Source organism: Bubalus kerabau, chromosome 12 (assembly GCF_029407905.1).
Source record: "Bubalus kerabau isolate K-KA32 ecotype Philippines breed swamp buffalo chromosome 12, PCC_UOA_SB_1v2, whole genome shotgun sequence".
Lineage (NCBI taxonomy): Eukaryota > Metazoa > Chordata > Mammalia > Artiodactyla > Bovidae > Bubalus > Bubalus kerabau.
Genome location: NC_073635.1, coordinates 72,908,878 through 72,923,035, shown reverse-complemented (window position 1 = coordinate 72,923,035; position 14,158 = coordinate 72,908,878). Strand labels below are relative to the sequence as shown.

The following is a 14,158-nucleotide window of genomic DNA, read 5'->3' as shown; positions in this document are numbered from 1 at the left end:
ACTGTTTATGCACAACTTTATTTATATACAAATGTTTCTCAGAGCAATGATTATTATTAAATTATAATAGAATTTAGAAACACCCTAACTTCCAAGTTTAGGAACAGCAATATGATTAAATAAATTATGAATTATTTTTAAACAAGTGCTTTTGAACACCTATCACACATCACATACCCTTCAAAGAACTAAGAATCAGTGGTTTACAAAACATGTAAGGTTTATCTTCTCACAGTGTTTAAATTGAATTAGTAGGAGATAGACAGTAAACAAGTTAATGAATGAACAAGATAATATCTGAAGTGCTGACTCATTGGAAAAGACCCTGATGCTGGGAAAGATTGAGGGCAGGGGGAGAAGGGGACGACAGAGGATGAGATGGTTGAATGGCATCACCGACTTAATGGACATGAGTTTGGGTAAACTCCGGAAGTTGGTGATGGACAGGGAGGCCTGGTGTGCTGCGATTCACGGGGTCACAAAGAGTCGGACACGACTGAATGACTAAACTGAACTGATGAAGTACAAGAAGTGAGAGTAGCTGGAGATGGCTGACAAGCCCTGATTTTAATTGGGTAGTCAAGAAAGCTACTCAGATGAGAAACAGCCAAAACATGAAAACCAAGGAGTCAGTCTTCTATAAACCTGGGAGCAAAAAGAAAAAAAAAAAAAAAAAAGTAAAAAAATGAAAAACAGTCCTTGGTATTGGATAAGATAACTTAGGTGATATTGTAAAGTTTAAAAATAAAATAAAATTAAAAAAAAAAAAAAAACAGAAAAAAAAAAAGAGAGAAAGATAACCTACCAAATAGAAGAAGATAAAAAAGAAAAAATAAAATAAAAAAAAAGGAAAGGGAGACTTCCTTTTGCATCTGTCAGAGGAGGCAAACTGCCACCCCCAAGACTGAGGAGGCCCACAGGTGAACAGAGGAAGTTGAGGCTTCTCAGGGTGAAACCACCATGGGAGCCTGCGCTTGGAGAGGAAACCAGAGCCATAACCGAAAAACTGCTGGAGGCTCAGTGTGAACAATCTGAGAATAAAAAACCCCAGGGGGACCTGGTAATGAAGGGACTCATAATTCTGTGAACCTTACCTCCAGGAGTTTCACTGGGATCCTACAGGAAATACCAGGGAAAGTCTCCTCAGCCTTCCTGCTGGGAGTAGGGGGATGGGGAGGAGTCAATTTGAAATAATCAGAACACCCAGTCTTCTGAAGAAGGCTTCTCCCAGGGGAAAACTAGTACTAGAGTCTAATCCTCTAGAGTAATAACTGAGCCAACTGACCTGAGGAAAGGAATACCCAGCTCCAGCTGGCTTGAGCTATTCTGTCCCATATAAGAGAAGGGGTAGGGGAGAGAAAAATGAGAAACACCTGTGAGGTTTACAGTCCAGAGGAAAAGGCTCACTGAGGGGCTGAGACCTAATCATGGGATCTGCCTGCCCTCACACTTCACCTCCTCATTACTAAAACCCACTTATAGCAGTGCCTTTAAGCCAGGACATCATGTCTACATTTCAAGAAAAAGTTACAAGGCACAGCAGAGGCAAAAGAAAAAAAAAAAAAATTTTGAAGAGACAAAGCATCATCGGAACCAGACATAGCAGGGATGTTGGAAACATCAGACCAGAAGTAAGCCAGAAAGAAAAGCACCAATACAGCATACTAACATATATATATGGAATTTAGAAAGATGGTAACGATAATCCTAAAAGCAAGACAGCAAAAGAGACACAGATGTATAGAACAGTCTTTTGGACTCAGTGGGAGAAGGCGAGGGTGGGATGATTTGAGAGAATAGCACTGAAACATGTATATTATCATATGTGAAACAGATCGCCAGTCCAGGTTCAATGCATGAGATAGGATGCTCAGGGCTGGTGCACTGGGACGACCCAGAGGGATGGGATGGGGAGGGAGTTGGGAGGGGGGTTCAGGATGGGGAACACATGTACACCCATGGCTGATTCATGTCAATGTATGTCAAAACAACTACAATATTGTAAAGTAATTAGCCTCCAATTAAAATTTAAAAAAATAAAAGCAACTCTGGCTTCCCCAGTGACTCAGTGGTAAAGAATCTGCCTGCCAATGCAGGAGACCTGGGTTCAATCCCTGGGTCAGGAAGATCCCCTGGACAAGAAATTGGCAATCCAATCCAGTATTCTTCTCTGGGAAATCCTATAGACAGAGAAGCCTGGTGGGCTACAGTCCATGGGGTCACAAATGAGTTGAACACGACTGAGTGACTAAACAACAATGACAATAACATGATTAATATACCAAGGGCTCTAAAGAATAAAGTATGCAGCATGCAAAAATAGATGGGCAATAGAATCAGAAAGATGTATATTCTAAGAAGGAAGAAAGAAGAAATGCTAGAAATAAACAGCAGTGTAACAGAAAAGAAGAAAAAACCCTACAACTATGCTTATTATTTTCAAATTAAAGAAAAACACTTTGTCTATAAAGGAATAAAGATAAGAATTGTATCCAATTCTACTCAGAAACCATCCAAAACAAGGAGAGAGTAGAGTGAAAAAGGTTTAAATGTTAAGAGAAAACAAAAAAACACCAGTTTAGAATTCTATAGTTTGTGAAATGATTTTCAAAAGTAAAGGAAAAATGAATACTTCTTCAGACAAAAATTGAGAAAGCAGTATGACAAGGCTGTATAATGTCACCCTGCTTATTTAACTTATATGCAGGGCATCATGCAAGGTGCCAGACTAGATAAAGCACAAACTGGAATCAAGATTGCCAGGAGAAATATCAATAACTTCAGATATGCAGTTGAAGCCTAGTGTGCTACAGTCCATGGGGTCACAAAGAGTGGCAGATGACTGAGCAACTGAACTGAACTGATGATGATACCATTCTAGAGGCACAAAGCAAAGAGTAACTAAAGAGTCTCTTGATGTGGGTGAAAGACAAGAGTGAAAAAGCTGGCTTAATGCTCAACAATCAAAAAGCTAAGATCGTGGTGTCTGGTCCCATCATTTCATGGCAAATAGTGGGGAAAAAGTAGAAGCAGTGAGATTTTATTTTCTTGGGCTCCAAAATCACTGCAGACAGTGACTGCAGTCATGATATTAAAAGATGCTTGCTCTTTGGAAGGAAAGCTATGACAAACCTAATAAAATCTAAAGGGAAGATGTAGATGTTCTAGAGATGGATTCACAACAATGTGAATATAACTAATGCCATAGAGCAGTACATTTTAAAAAAATGGTGGAAATGGTTCATTTTACATTATGTATATTTTATGGTGTAGGGGAGAGGAAAATTTCTTTTACTTTTCTAGGCTTTCTGGCTGGGGCCTTGGAGATTCAAATGATGTAAGACAGATGAACAAGAGAAATACAGTTTATTAACTTGTATAGCATGCACACTTATGGAAAGATCTTCCATCATTTACAGATTGTTATTTTTGTACTCAGATAGTATTACAAAGTGCTTCATCTTCAAGAAGATTCATAGGAAGGACTTTTGACAAATACAGGTTTCTGATAAATTTCAGATCTTGCTGCTAAACTTTGTAAGGAATTATATAATTCTAACAGAAAGTCTGATGGTTTCATAAAACTGTTAACAAAAAGGACTAGTTGCTGAGTGAACTTGTGAATATGGTTATAATTTTTGCGATTTTTGTCTAAAATATTACTGGTTTTAGCTAGCATTTTCCAGATATAAGGAAACCCTTCCTTTCAAGATAATGATAACTTAAAGGGAACCCTCTTACACTGTTGGTGGGAATGCAAACTAGTACAGCCACTATGGAGAACAGTGTGGAGATTCCTTAAAAAACTGGAAATAGAACTGCCTTATGACCCAGCAATCCCACTTCTGGGCATACACACCGGGGAAACCAGAATTGAAAGAGACATGTGCACCCCAATGTTCATCGCAGCACAGTTTATAATAGCCAGGACATGGAAGCAACCTAGATGTCCATCAGCAGATGAATGGATAAGAAAGCTGTGGTACAAGAGACACAGAGGAATATAACAGTCTTTTGGACTCTGTGGGAGAGGGAGAGGGTGGGATGATTTGGGAGAAAGGCATTGAAACATGTATAATATCATATATGAAATGAATCGCCAGTCCAAGTTCAATGCATGGTACTGGTTGCTTGGAGCTGGTGCACTGAGACGACCCAGAGGGTTGGTATGGGGAGGGAGGAGGGAAGCGGGTTAAGGATGGGGAACACGTGTATACCTGTGGTGGATTCATGTTGATGTATGGCAAAACCAATACAATATTGTAAAGTAATTAACCTCCAATTAAAATAAATAAATTTATTTAAAAAATAATAACAACAACAACAAAAAACAATTTGGAAAATTAGACCTTTGTAAGTATAATTAAAACATGTCTTTTCTTTCTACCTGATTCATTCAAAAACTGGAAACTCTTAGGTTCCCAGCAGATTTATCAGATAAATAAGGGAGGCCACCTCCTAACAGGGGCACTCTTCCAAACTCCAGTTGATAATTATATTCTCTGAATGAAATTTCTCATCTGTAAATTGGGAACTGAAAAGTAATATCAATTTCATGGAGTTATTGTAGATGTGAAAGTGCTTACTGCAGTTCATAGCACAGAAGAGAAAATCAATAAGTAGCAACTATTACAGCAAACTATTTTACCAGAGTATTAAATTGACTGTCCCTTGCTATGGTGTAAATGTGTAAAAGGAATGAAAATGGAATTCTTGGGGTTATAGCTAAGAAGCACTGGTGCTGGTATGAAGAGCACAGTTGGCAAGAAAACAGCCAACCAAGATTTCCTCCACAGAAGAGAGATCAAAACCCAAGTCAGAGGCGAACAAAGGTCTGGGAATGAGAGGCAGAGAGCTGGAGAGGCCTGTCCCTGGTGATCACCATCCCCAAAGTTGAAGGGACACAGGATACGATAGAAACCCCTTCAAGTATGGCTCATGCCTTACCTCCTGCTAGAAGCCAGCAGCGTTATCAGCTTTGTAGAGGAGACTCCCATGCCATAAACCTGTGTTACGAGTGAAGTAAACCCCCCCAATTTCCCACTTGGAGTCTGAAAAATTCAGAAAGAGGGAGACAGCAGGCTTATGGAGTCTACAGCCAGGGTGAGAGAATGCCATAGAGGGAGATGAAATACGTGTCTTCCAACTGGGGAGCAGGTGAGAATAAGCTACACCCTTCCTTCAAATTGAGAAGTTCTATACACTCAGCAAAAACAGGACCAGGAGCAGACTGTGGCTCAGATCATGAACACCTTATTGCCCAATTCAGACGTAAATTGAAGAAAGTGGGGAAAACCAATAGATCATTCAGGTATGACCTAGATCAAATCCCTTATGATTATACAGTGGAAGTGATAAATAGATTTAAGAGACTAGATCTGATAGACAGGATGCCTGACCTAAGAACAGAGGTTCAGGACATTGTACAGGAGACAGGGATCAAGACCATCACCTAGAAAACACTCCAATATTGTAGAGTAATTAGCCTCCAAATATAGTTTTTTTAAGAAAGGCAAAATGGCTGTCTCAGGAGGCCTTACAAATAGCTGTGAAAAGAAGATGAGTGAAAAGCAAAGGAGAAAAGGAAAGATATACCCATTTGAATGCCGAGTTCCAAAGAATAGCAAGGAGAGATAAGAAAGCCTCCCTCAGCCATCAATGCAAGGAAATAGAGGAAAACAATAGAATGGGAAAGACTAGAGATCTTTTCAAGAAAATTAGAGATACCAAGGGCATATTTCACACAAAGATGGGTAAAATAAATGACAGAAATGATATGGACCTAACAGAAGCAGAAGATATTAAGAAGAGATGGCAAGAATACACAGAAGAACTGTACAAAAAAGATTTTCACAACCCAGATAATCACGATGGTGTGATCACTCACCTAGAAGCAGACATCCTGGAACGTGAAGTCAAGTGGGCCTTAGAAAGCATCACTACGAATAAAGCTAGTGGAGGTGATGGAATTCCAGTTGAGCTATTTCAAATCCTAAAAGATGATGCTGTGAAAATGCTGCACTCAACATGCCAGAAAATTTAGAAAACTCAGCAGAAGCCACAGGACTGTAAAAGGTCAGTTTTCATTCCAATCCCAAAGAAAGGAAATGATAAAGAATGTTCAAAGTACCACACAAATGCATTCATCTCACACATGAGTAAAGTAATGCTCAAAATTCTCCAAGCCAGGCTTCAGCAATACATGAACCATGAACTTCCAGATGTTCAAGCTGGTTTTAGAAAAGGCAGAGGAACCAGAGATCAAATTGCCAAATCTGCTGGATCATCAAAAAAGCAAAAGAGTTCCAGAAAAGCATGTATTTCTGCTTTATTGACTATGCCAAAGCCTTTGACTGTGTGGATCACAATAAACTGTGGGAAACTCTGAAAGAGATGGGAACACTAGACCACCTGACCTGCCTCTTGAGAAACCTATATGCAGGTCAGGAAGCAACAGTTAGAACTGGACATGGAACTACAGACTGGTTCCAAATAGGAAAAGGAGTACGTCAAGGCTGTATATTGTCACGCTGCTTATTTAACTTCTATGCAGAGTACATCCGGAGAAGGCAATGGCACCCCACTCCAGTACTCTTGCCTGGAAAATCCCAGGACAGGGGAGCCTGGTGGGCTGCCGTCTATGGGGTTGCACAGAGTCGGACACGACTGAAGTGACTTAGCAGCAGCAGAGTACATCATGAGAAACGCTGGGCTGGAAGAAGCACAATCTGGAATCAAGATTGCCAGGAGAAATATCAATAACCTCAGATATGCAGATGACACCACCCTTATGGCAGAAAGTGAAGAGGAACTCAAAAGCCTCTTGATGAAAGTGAATGTGGAGAGTGACAAAGTTGGCGTAAGCTCAACATTCAGAAAACGAACATCATGGCATCTGGTCCCATCACTTCATGGGAAATAGATGGGGAAACAGTGCAAACAGTGTCAGACTTTATTTTGTGGGGCTCCAAAATCACTGATGGTGATTGCAGCCATGAAATGAAAAGACGCTTACTCCTTGGAAGGAAAGTTATGACCAACCTAGATAGCATATTCAAAAGCAGGGACATTACTTTGCCAACAAAGGTCCATCTAGTCAAGTCTATTGTTTTTCCAGTAGTCATGTATGGATGTGAGAGTTGGACTGTGAAGAAAGCCGATGCTTTTGAACTGTGGTGTTGGAGAAGACTCTTGAGAGTCCCTTGGACTGCAAGGAGATCCAACCAGTCCATTCTAAAAGAGATCAGCCCTGGGATTTCTTTGGCAGGAATGATGCTAAAGCTGAAACTCCAGTACTTTGGCCACCTCATGCGAAGAGTTGACTCATTAGAAAAGACTCTGATGCTGGGAAGGATTTGGGGCATGAGGAAAAGGAGACAACAGAGGGTAAGATGGCTGGATGGCATCACCGACACGATGGACGAAAGTTTGAGTGAACTCCGGGGGATGGTGATGGACAGGGAGGCCTGGCATGCTGCGATTCATGGGGTTACAAAGAGTAGGACAAGGCTGAGCAACTGAACTGAACTGAACTGAACTGTGCCCCCTCCTCATTCTGTTAACAACTGTGCCTCCTCCTTCCTATCTCAAAAGCATTCAGTTCAGTTGCTCAGTCATGTCTGAATCTTTGTTAAAAAATGCACTGTTAAACGCCAGACCTCCTTGTCCATCACCAAATCCCGGAGTTTACTCAAACTCATGTCCATGGAGTCGGTTATACCATACAAGCATCCCGTCCTCTGTTGACCCCTTCTCCTCCTGCCTTCAATCTTTCCCAGCATCAGGGTATTTTCAACTGAGTCATCTCTTCACACCAGGTGGCCAAATTATTGGAGTTTCAGCTTCAACATCAGTCCTTTCAATGCATATTCAGGACTGATTTCCTTTAGGATGGATTGGTTGGATCTCCTTGCAATCCAAGGGACTCTAGAGTCTTCTTCAAGATCATAGTTCAAAAGCGTCAGTTCTTTGGCATTATAGTCCAATTCTCACATCCATACATGACTACTGGAAAAACCATAGACTTGACTAGATGGACCTTTGTGGACAAAGTAATGTCTCCAATTTTTAATACACTGTCTAGGTTGGTGATAATTTTTTTCCCAAGGAGTAAGCGTCTTTTAATTTCAGAGCTACAGTCACCATCTGCAGTGATTTTTAAGCCCCAAAAATAAAGTCTGACACTGTTTCCCCATCTATTTGCCTTGAAGTGATGGGACTGGATGCCATGATATTAGTTTTCTGAATGTTGAGTTTTAAGCCAACTTTTTTACTCTCTTCTTTCACTTTATCAAGAGGCTCTTTAATTCTTCTTCACTTTCTGCCATAAGAGTGGTGTCATCTGCATATCTGAAGTTATTGGTATTTCTCCTGGAAATATTGATCCCAGCCTGTGCTTCTTCCAGCCCATCATTTCTAATGATGCACTCTGCATATAAGTTAAATAAGCAGGGTGACAATATACAGCCTTGACATACTTCTTTTCCTATTTGGAACCAGTCTGTTGTTCCATGTCCAGTTCTAACTGTTGCTTCCTGACTTGCATACAGGTTTCTCAAGAGGCAGGTCAAATGGTCTGGTATTCCCATCTCTTTCAGAGTTTCCCACAGTTTATTGTGATCCACACAGTCAAAGGCTTTGGCATAGTCAACAAAGCAGAAATAGATGTTTTTCTGAAACTCTCTTGCTTTTTTGATGATCCAGCATATGTTGGCAATTTGATCTCTTGACCCTCTGCCTTTTCTAAAACCAGCTTGAACATCTGGAAGTTCACAGTTCACGTACTGCTGAAGCCTGGATTGGAGAATTGAGCCTTAATTTACCAGCGTGTGAGATGATTGCAGTTGTGCAGTAGTTTGAGCATTCTTTGGCATTGCCTTTCTTTGGGATTGGAATGAAAACTGACCTCTTCCAGTCCTGTGGCTACTGCTGAGTTTTCCAAACTTGCTGGCATGTTGAGTGCAGCATTTTCACAGCATCATCTTTTAGGATTTGAAATAGCTCAACTGGAATTCCATCACCCCCACTAGCTTTGTTCGTAGTGATGCTTCCTAAGGCCCACTTGACTTCACATTCCAGGATGTCTGGCTCTAGGTGAGTGATCACACCATCGTGATTATCTGGGTCATGAAGATGTTTTTTGTACAGTTCCTCTGTGTATTCCTGCCACCTCTTCTTAATGTCCTCTGCTTCTGTTAGGTCCTTCCATTTCTGTCCTTTATGGTACCCATCTTTGTATGAAATGTTCCCTTGGTATCTCTAATTTTCTTGAAAATATCTCGAGTCTTTCCCATTTTACTGTTTTCCTGTATTTTTTGCACTGATCACTAACAAGGCTTTCTTAATCTCTTTGCTATTCTTTGGGACTCTGCATTCAAATGGGTATATCTTTCCTTTTCACCTTTGCTTTTCACTTCTCTTCATTTCACTGATATTTGTACACCCTCCTCAGACAGCCATTTTATATTTTTGCACTTCTTTTTCTTGGCGATGGTCTTGAAACCTGTCTCCTGTACAATTTCACGAACCTCTATCCATAGTTCATCCAGCACTCTGTCTATCAGATCTAGCCCCTTAAATCTATTTCTCACTTCCACCGAATTATCATAAGGGATATGATTTAGGTCATACCTCAATGGTCTAGTGGTTTTCCCTACTTTCTTCAATTTAAGACTGAATTTTCCAATAAGGAGACCATGATCTATGCCACAGTCAGCTCCCGGTCTTGTTATTGCTCACTGTATAATGCTTGTCCATCTTTGGTTGCAAAGAATATAATCAATCTGATTTTGATGTTGACCATCTGGTGATGTCCTTGTGTACAGTCTTCTCCTGTGTTATTAGAAGAGGGTGTTTGCTATGGCCAGTGTGTTTTCTTGGCGAAACTCTATTAGCATTTGCCCTGCTTCATTCTGTACTCCAAGGCCAAATTTGCCTGTAACTCCAGATGTTTCTTGACTTCCTACTTTTGCATTCCTGTCCCCTAAAATGAAAACGACATCTTTTTTTTGGTGTTAGTTCTAGAAAGTCTCATAGATTTTCCTAGAACTGTTCAACTTCAGCTTCTTCAGCATTACTGGCCAGGGCATAGGCTTGGATTACTGTGATATTGAATGGTTTGCCTTGGAAATGAACAGAGATCACTCTGTTGTTTTTGAGATTGCATCCAAGCACTTCATCTCAGGCTCTTTTGTTGACTATGATGGCTACTCCATTTCTTCTACGGGATTCTTGCCCACAGTAGTAGATATAATGGTCATCTGAGTTAAATTCACCCATTGCAGTCCATATTAGTTTGCTCATTCCTAAAATGTTGACATTCATTCTTGCCATCTCCTGTTTGACCACCTCCAATTTGCCTTGATTCACAGACTTAACATTCCAGGATCCTATGCAATATTGCTCTTTACAGCATCTGACTTTGCTTCCATCACCAGTCACATCCACAACTGGGTGTTGTTTTTGCTTTGGCTCCATCTCTTCATTCTTTCTGGAGTTATTTCTCCACTGATCTCCAGTAGTATATTGGGCACCTACGGACCTGGGGATTTCAACTTTCAGTGTCTTATCTTTTTGCCTTTTCATACTGTACATGGGGCTCATGCATTCAAGGCAAGAATACTGAAGTGGTTTGCCATTCTCTTCTCCAGTGGACAACATTTTGTCAGAACTCTTCAGCATGACCCATCTGTCTTGGGTGTCCCTACACTGCATGGCTGATAGTTTCATTGAGCTAGACAAGGCTGTGAGCATAGATACACTGTTTCCATAGTGAAGAGGCCATCTTAGCCCCTTTCTCAGGAGCTCAGACCTGGTTCTCTTGCACCCTGATGCCTAGGCCCTTCCCTTCCCTATTTAAACAATACTCAGTTGTCTTCCTCAATTGATGGGCACCAAGGACTTCCACGCATTTCAGGAGCACCATCAAGCCCCTGCCAAGAGGGAGTTACTTTATGGGTAAGAAAGCTACAAAACAAACAAAATTGATTATATGACTACATTTCTTCAGGTTTAGGAAACAAATTGATTTCTTTCTTTCTTTTTTTTTTTTTTTTTTTTGATTTCTTTCTTTTCATCAGGGTGATCACCACAGGAAACAAAGTAAGCAGTCATTAAAGGTGAGGCGGTTCCCTTAGTATTCCAGGGGGCTGGGCACTGATAAAGCAGTCACTAGAAAAGCCCATCAATTCCCTGGTGTAAAAGTAGACTCTGGGTCTTCCCAGGTGGCTCAGTGGTGAAGTACCTGCCTACCAATGCAGGAGACACAGGATATACACGTTTGATCCCTGTTCAGGAAGATACCCTGAAGAAGGAAATGACAAACCACTCCAGTATTCTTGCCCAGGAAATCCCAAGGACAGAGGAGCATGGTAGGCTACAGTTTATGGGCTCACGAAAGAGTTGAACACGACTGAGCAGCTAAGCAACGAAAAGCAGAATCTGGGTCACAAAATAAAATTTAACCTTTTTTCTTTCCCTTTGTGCTGAGTTGACTTTCACTTGCTCACAGGTCACCTCCTGCAGAGGCCTCACATTCCCAGCCCTTTAGACCAGGTTCCTGGGAAGAACTGGCTGCGCTGACACCTCAGCTCCGAGGGCCATGTGGAAAGATGCGGCTCAGGGTGCTGTAATTCAAGAAGGCGGCCAGGGGGCCGTGTGCAGAAATGATGCACCTGGCGCTGTGATCTGGGCGCACAGCTACACAGTTGAGCCCACCCAGCGAGAACCGCAACTGTTGGGGGCCGGCGTGAGGCACTCCGCCCATGGCAAAGGTCATGAGGAAGGAGGCTTGACATACGCAAAGGCAGGATGGAGCCTCAGGAGTCCCCCTGGAAATCCTCGAGCATCTACCCCCAAACCAGAGCCTGCCTACTTTACTACTTTGTGCTCTCACCTACACCTCTGACTTTACGGGGGGCTGTCCTCTACCACCTCTTTCGGAGAAGGAGTTAACTTAGAGCTACAGTTAATAATAATAACTGGGTGTGATAGGAGTGTTTTAACCTACAAACTCCTCTGAAGTTTCTCTAGCCTGCCTGACAGGCTTGTCCGGCCACATGTGATTGCTCACAGCCTCCCAACCATGAGAGGCACAAGATGCTTTAAACCTTCTAAAAACAGGTTCCTTAGAAAAGTTAGAAAACCATTAGTATAAGTATAGTGGGCTGATTAGAAATTGTATTGGTGAAGGGTTTTTCATTTGTTGAGCCAATGTTTGTTGCTAAGTTTCCACATCCCCTGCCCTTACACACATTAATGAATATATAGAAAAAATAAGTATTAACCTTTGATATTAATCATGTTAGACCTTAGGCTAAGTAAATTCTTTCCTTAATTAAAACCCACTACACCCTCACCCTATAGGAATGTAACTTTATCTGGTACCTTCAGAAGGTGGAGTCTTTTTTAAGAATAATCACCCCTGGAGAAATAAGTGTCCTGGTTGACTGACTGCTGTCACAAGGAGAGGGTCATAAATTGTCAGCAGGCCCCCTGGCCAGAAGATGATGTAACACCCCTAAGACCTCTGTATACATTTGTATGAAGCACCTGACTTTGATAAAAGTCAGGACTGCTGACACCGCGTGAATTTTGCATAACATCTCAGTGTATAAAAGTAGACCATGGAAAATAAAGAATTGGGATCAATTCCTCAAAAGACTGGTCTCCCCATGTGTCTCTCTCTCTCAAACTCTGGCTGAGTCTCCATCTAGAACATGGAACCCACCAAGCTACTAATTTTGCCTGGGCTTCTTAAGATCCGACCGGGGAGGCCTCAGTGTCTCCTCTCCTTCGGGAGAACAGAAGGACGCCTGCGGCCTACGTAAGTGGTGCAAACTTCTTGTTTTGAAGTTTTATTGGTCTCCCGCGTAAACCAAGCTACTCAGCCTCTTTTCTCCACTGAATTTTCCTACCGAGCTATCCTCATTCTATTACTCTTTATATCTCTAATTAATATCTAATTAAAGCTATTGTATTCTGATCCTCGCTGACGCCATCCCCGCTTCGAACTCCCTGGATCAGCTGGGGCTGGACCTTGCACGCAACCCTCTCTGCTCACATGAACACAAGCAGCAGCCCCGTGGAGGGCTTTTAGGGGAGAGCATGTGCTCCAGAGCAAGTTCTATTGGAACAAGCCACACCTGGCAAAGGACACTTCTTGGGGTCTGACTTGGGAGGGTGGGTAACAGAGTAGGAAGAAATCCTACCCTCTTCTGCCCAATAACAGAATGTGATTCTCCAAGAGACCTAGATAAGGGAGAAGCAGCAGACTAGTTTAGAAAACTATTACTTAATACCCAGGTAGTCTGCATCATTCCCTTTAAAAGTGATGTTTACTCTTGGAAACGTGCTTCCCCTCCTGATAGAAGCCAGGTGAGACTTATAGACCTTCCAGTTCTATCAGGTTAGAGACATAAAGAACCAGAAATGCGGGAACCTCTCAGAGTGGGATTCTTGAGGGAAATCCGTTGTCTGGGAGACCCAGGCTCACACTAGACCCAAAAGCCAAGAGCATCGGACAGTTTTCTCCTTCAGACTTCCCCACTCTTCCTGACCTGAGCCCCAGGAAATACCCTGTCATGCTAATCTGAGGATTTAAACTTGAGATTTGGTGACTAGCCAGGGAATGGAGCCTGACTCAAGTGATGAGACCTTCATAAGGATGAGATTTTCCTATGAGGATGTATCTCCTTCAGGAGGCAGGTACAGATTCATGTGAAGAGAGCAGAAAGGGGACCTCAATTTAAAAGAAAAAAAAAAAAAGGTTCAAGAGTGATGGTGTTGCCCTGGGGACTTTCCCCAAAAGAAAGAATGTGTAGTTGTTCAGTCTTGTCCAACTCTTTGTGACCCCATGTATGTAGCCTGCCAAGCTCCTCTGTCCATGGGATTTTCCAGACAAGAATACTGGAATGGGTTGCCATTTCTTTCTCCAGGGGAGCTTCCCATCTTAGGGATCAAACCTGGGTCTCCCACATAGCAGGCAGATTCTTTACCATCTGAGCCACAAGGGAAGCCTAAAGGCTCAGTTCTTTTTTTTTTTTTTTTTTTTTTAAGGTGTGCTTCTTTTTTTTTTTTTTTAATTTTATTTTTAAACTTTACAATATTGTATTGGTTTTCCCTTTAGAATATGGAGAAAGACTATTGGAAAAACTTAAGC

The 14,158-nt window shown here is 41.7% G+C and overlaps 1 long non-coding RNA gene across 1 annotated transcript; it reads right to left on the bottom strand.

Moving 5' to 3' along the window:
* On the bottom strand, positions 1-1,719 carry LOC129624650 (uncharacterized). The gene is made up of 2 exons (XR_008701086.1): positions 1,095-1,719; positions 1-645 (listed from the first exon to the last, which is right to left on the bottom strand). It is a non-coding gene; the product is annotated as an uncharacterized LOC129624650 (long non-coding RNA).
* Between the last annotated feature and the right edge of the window lie 12,439 nt (positions 1,720-14,158).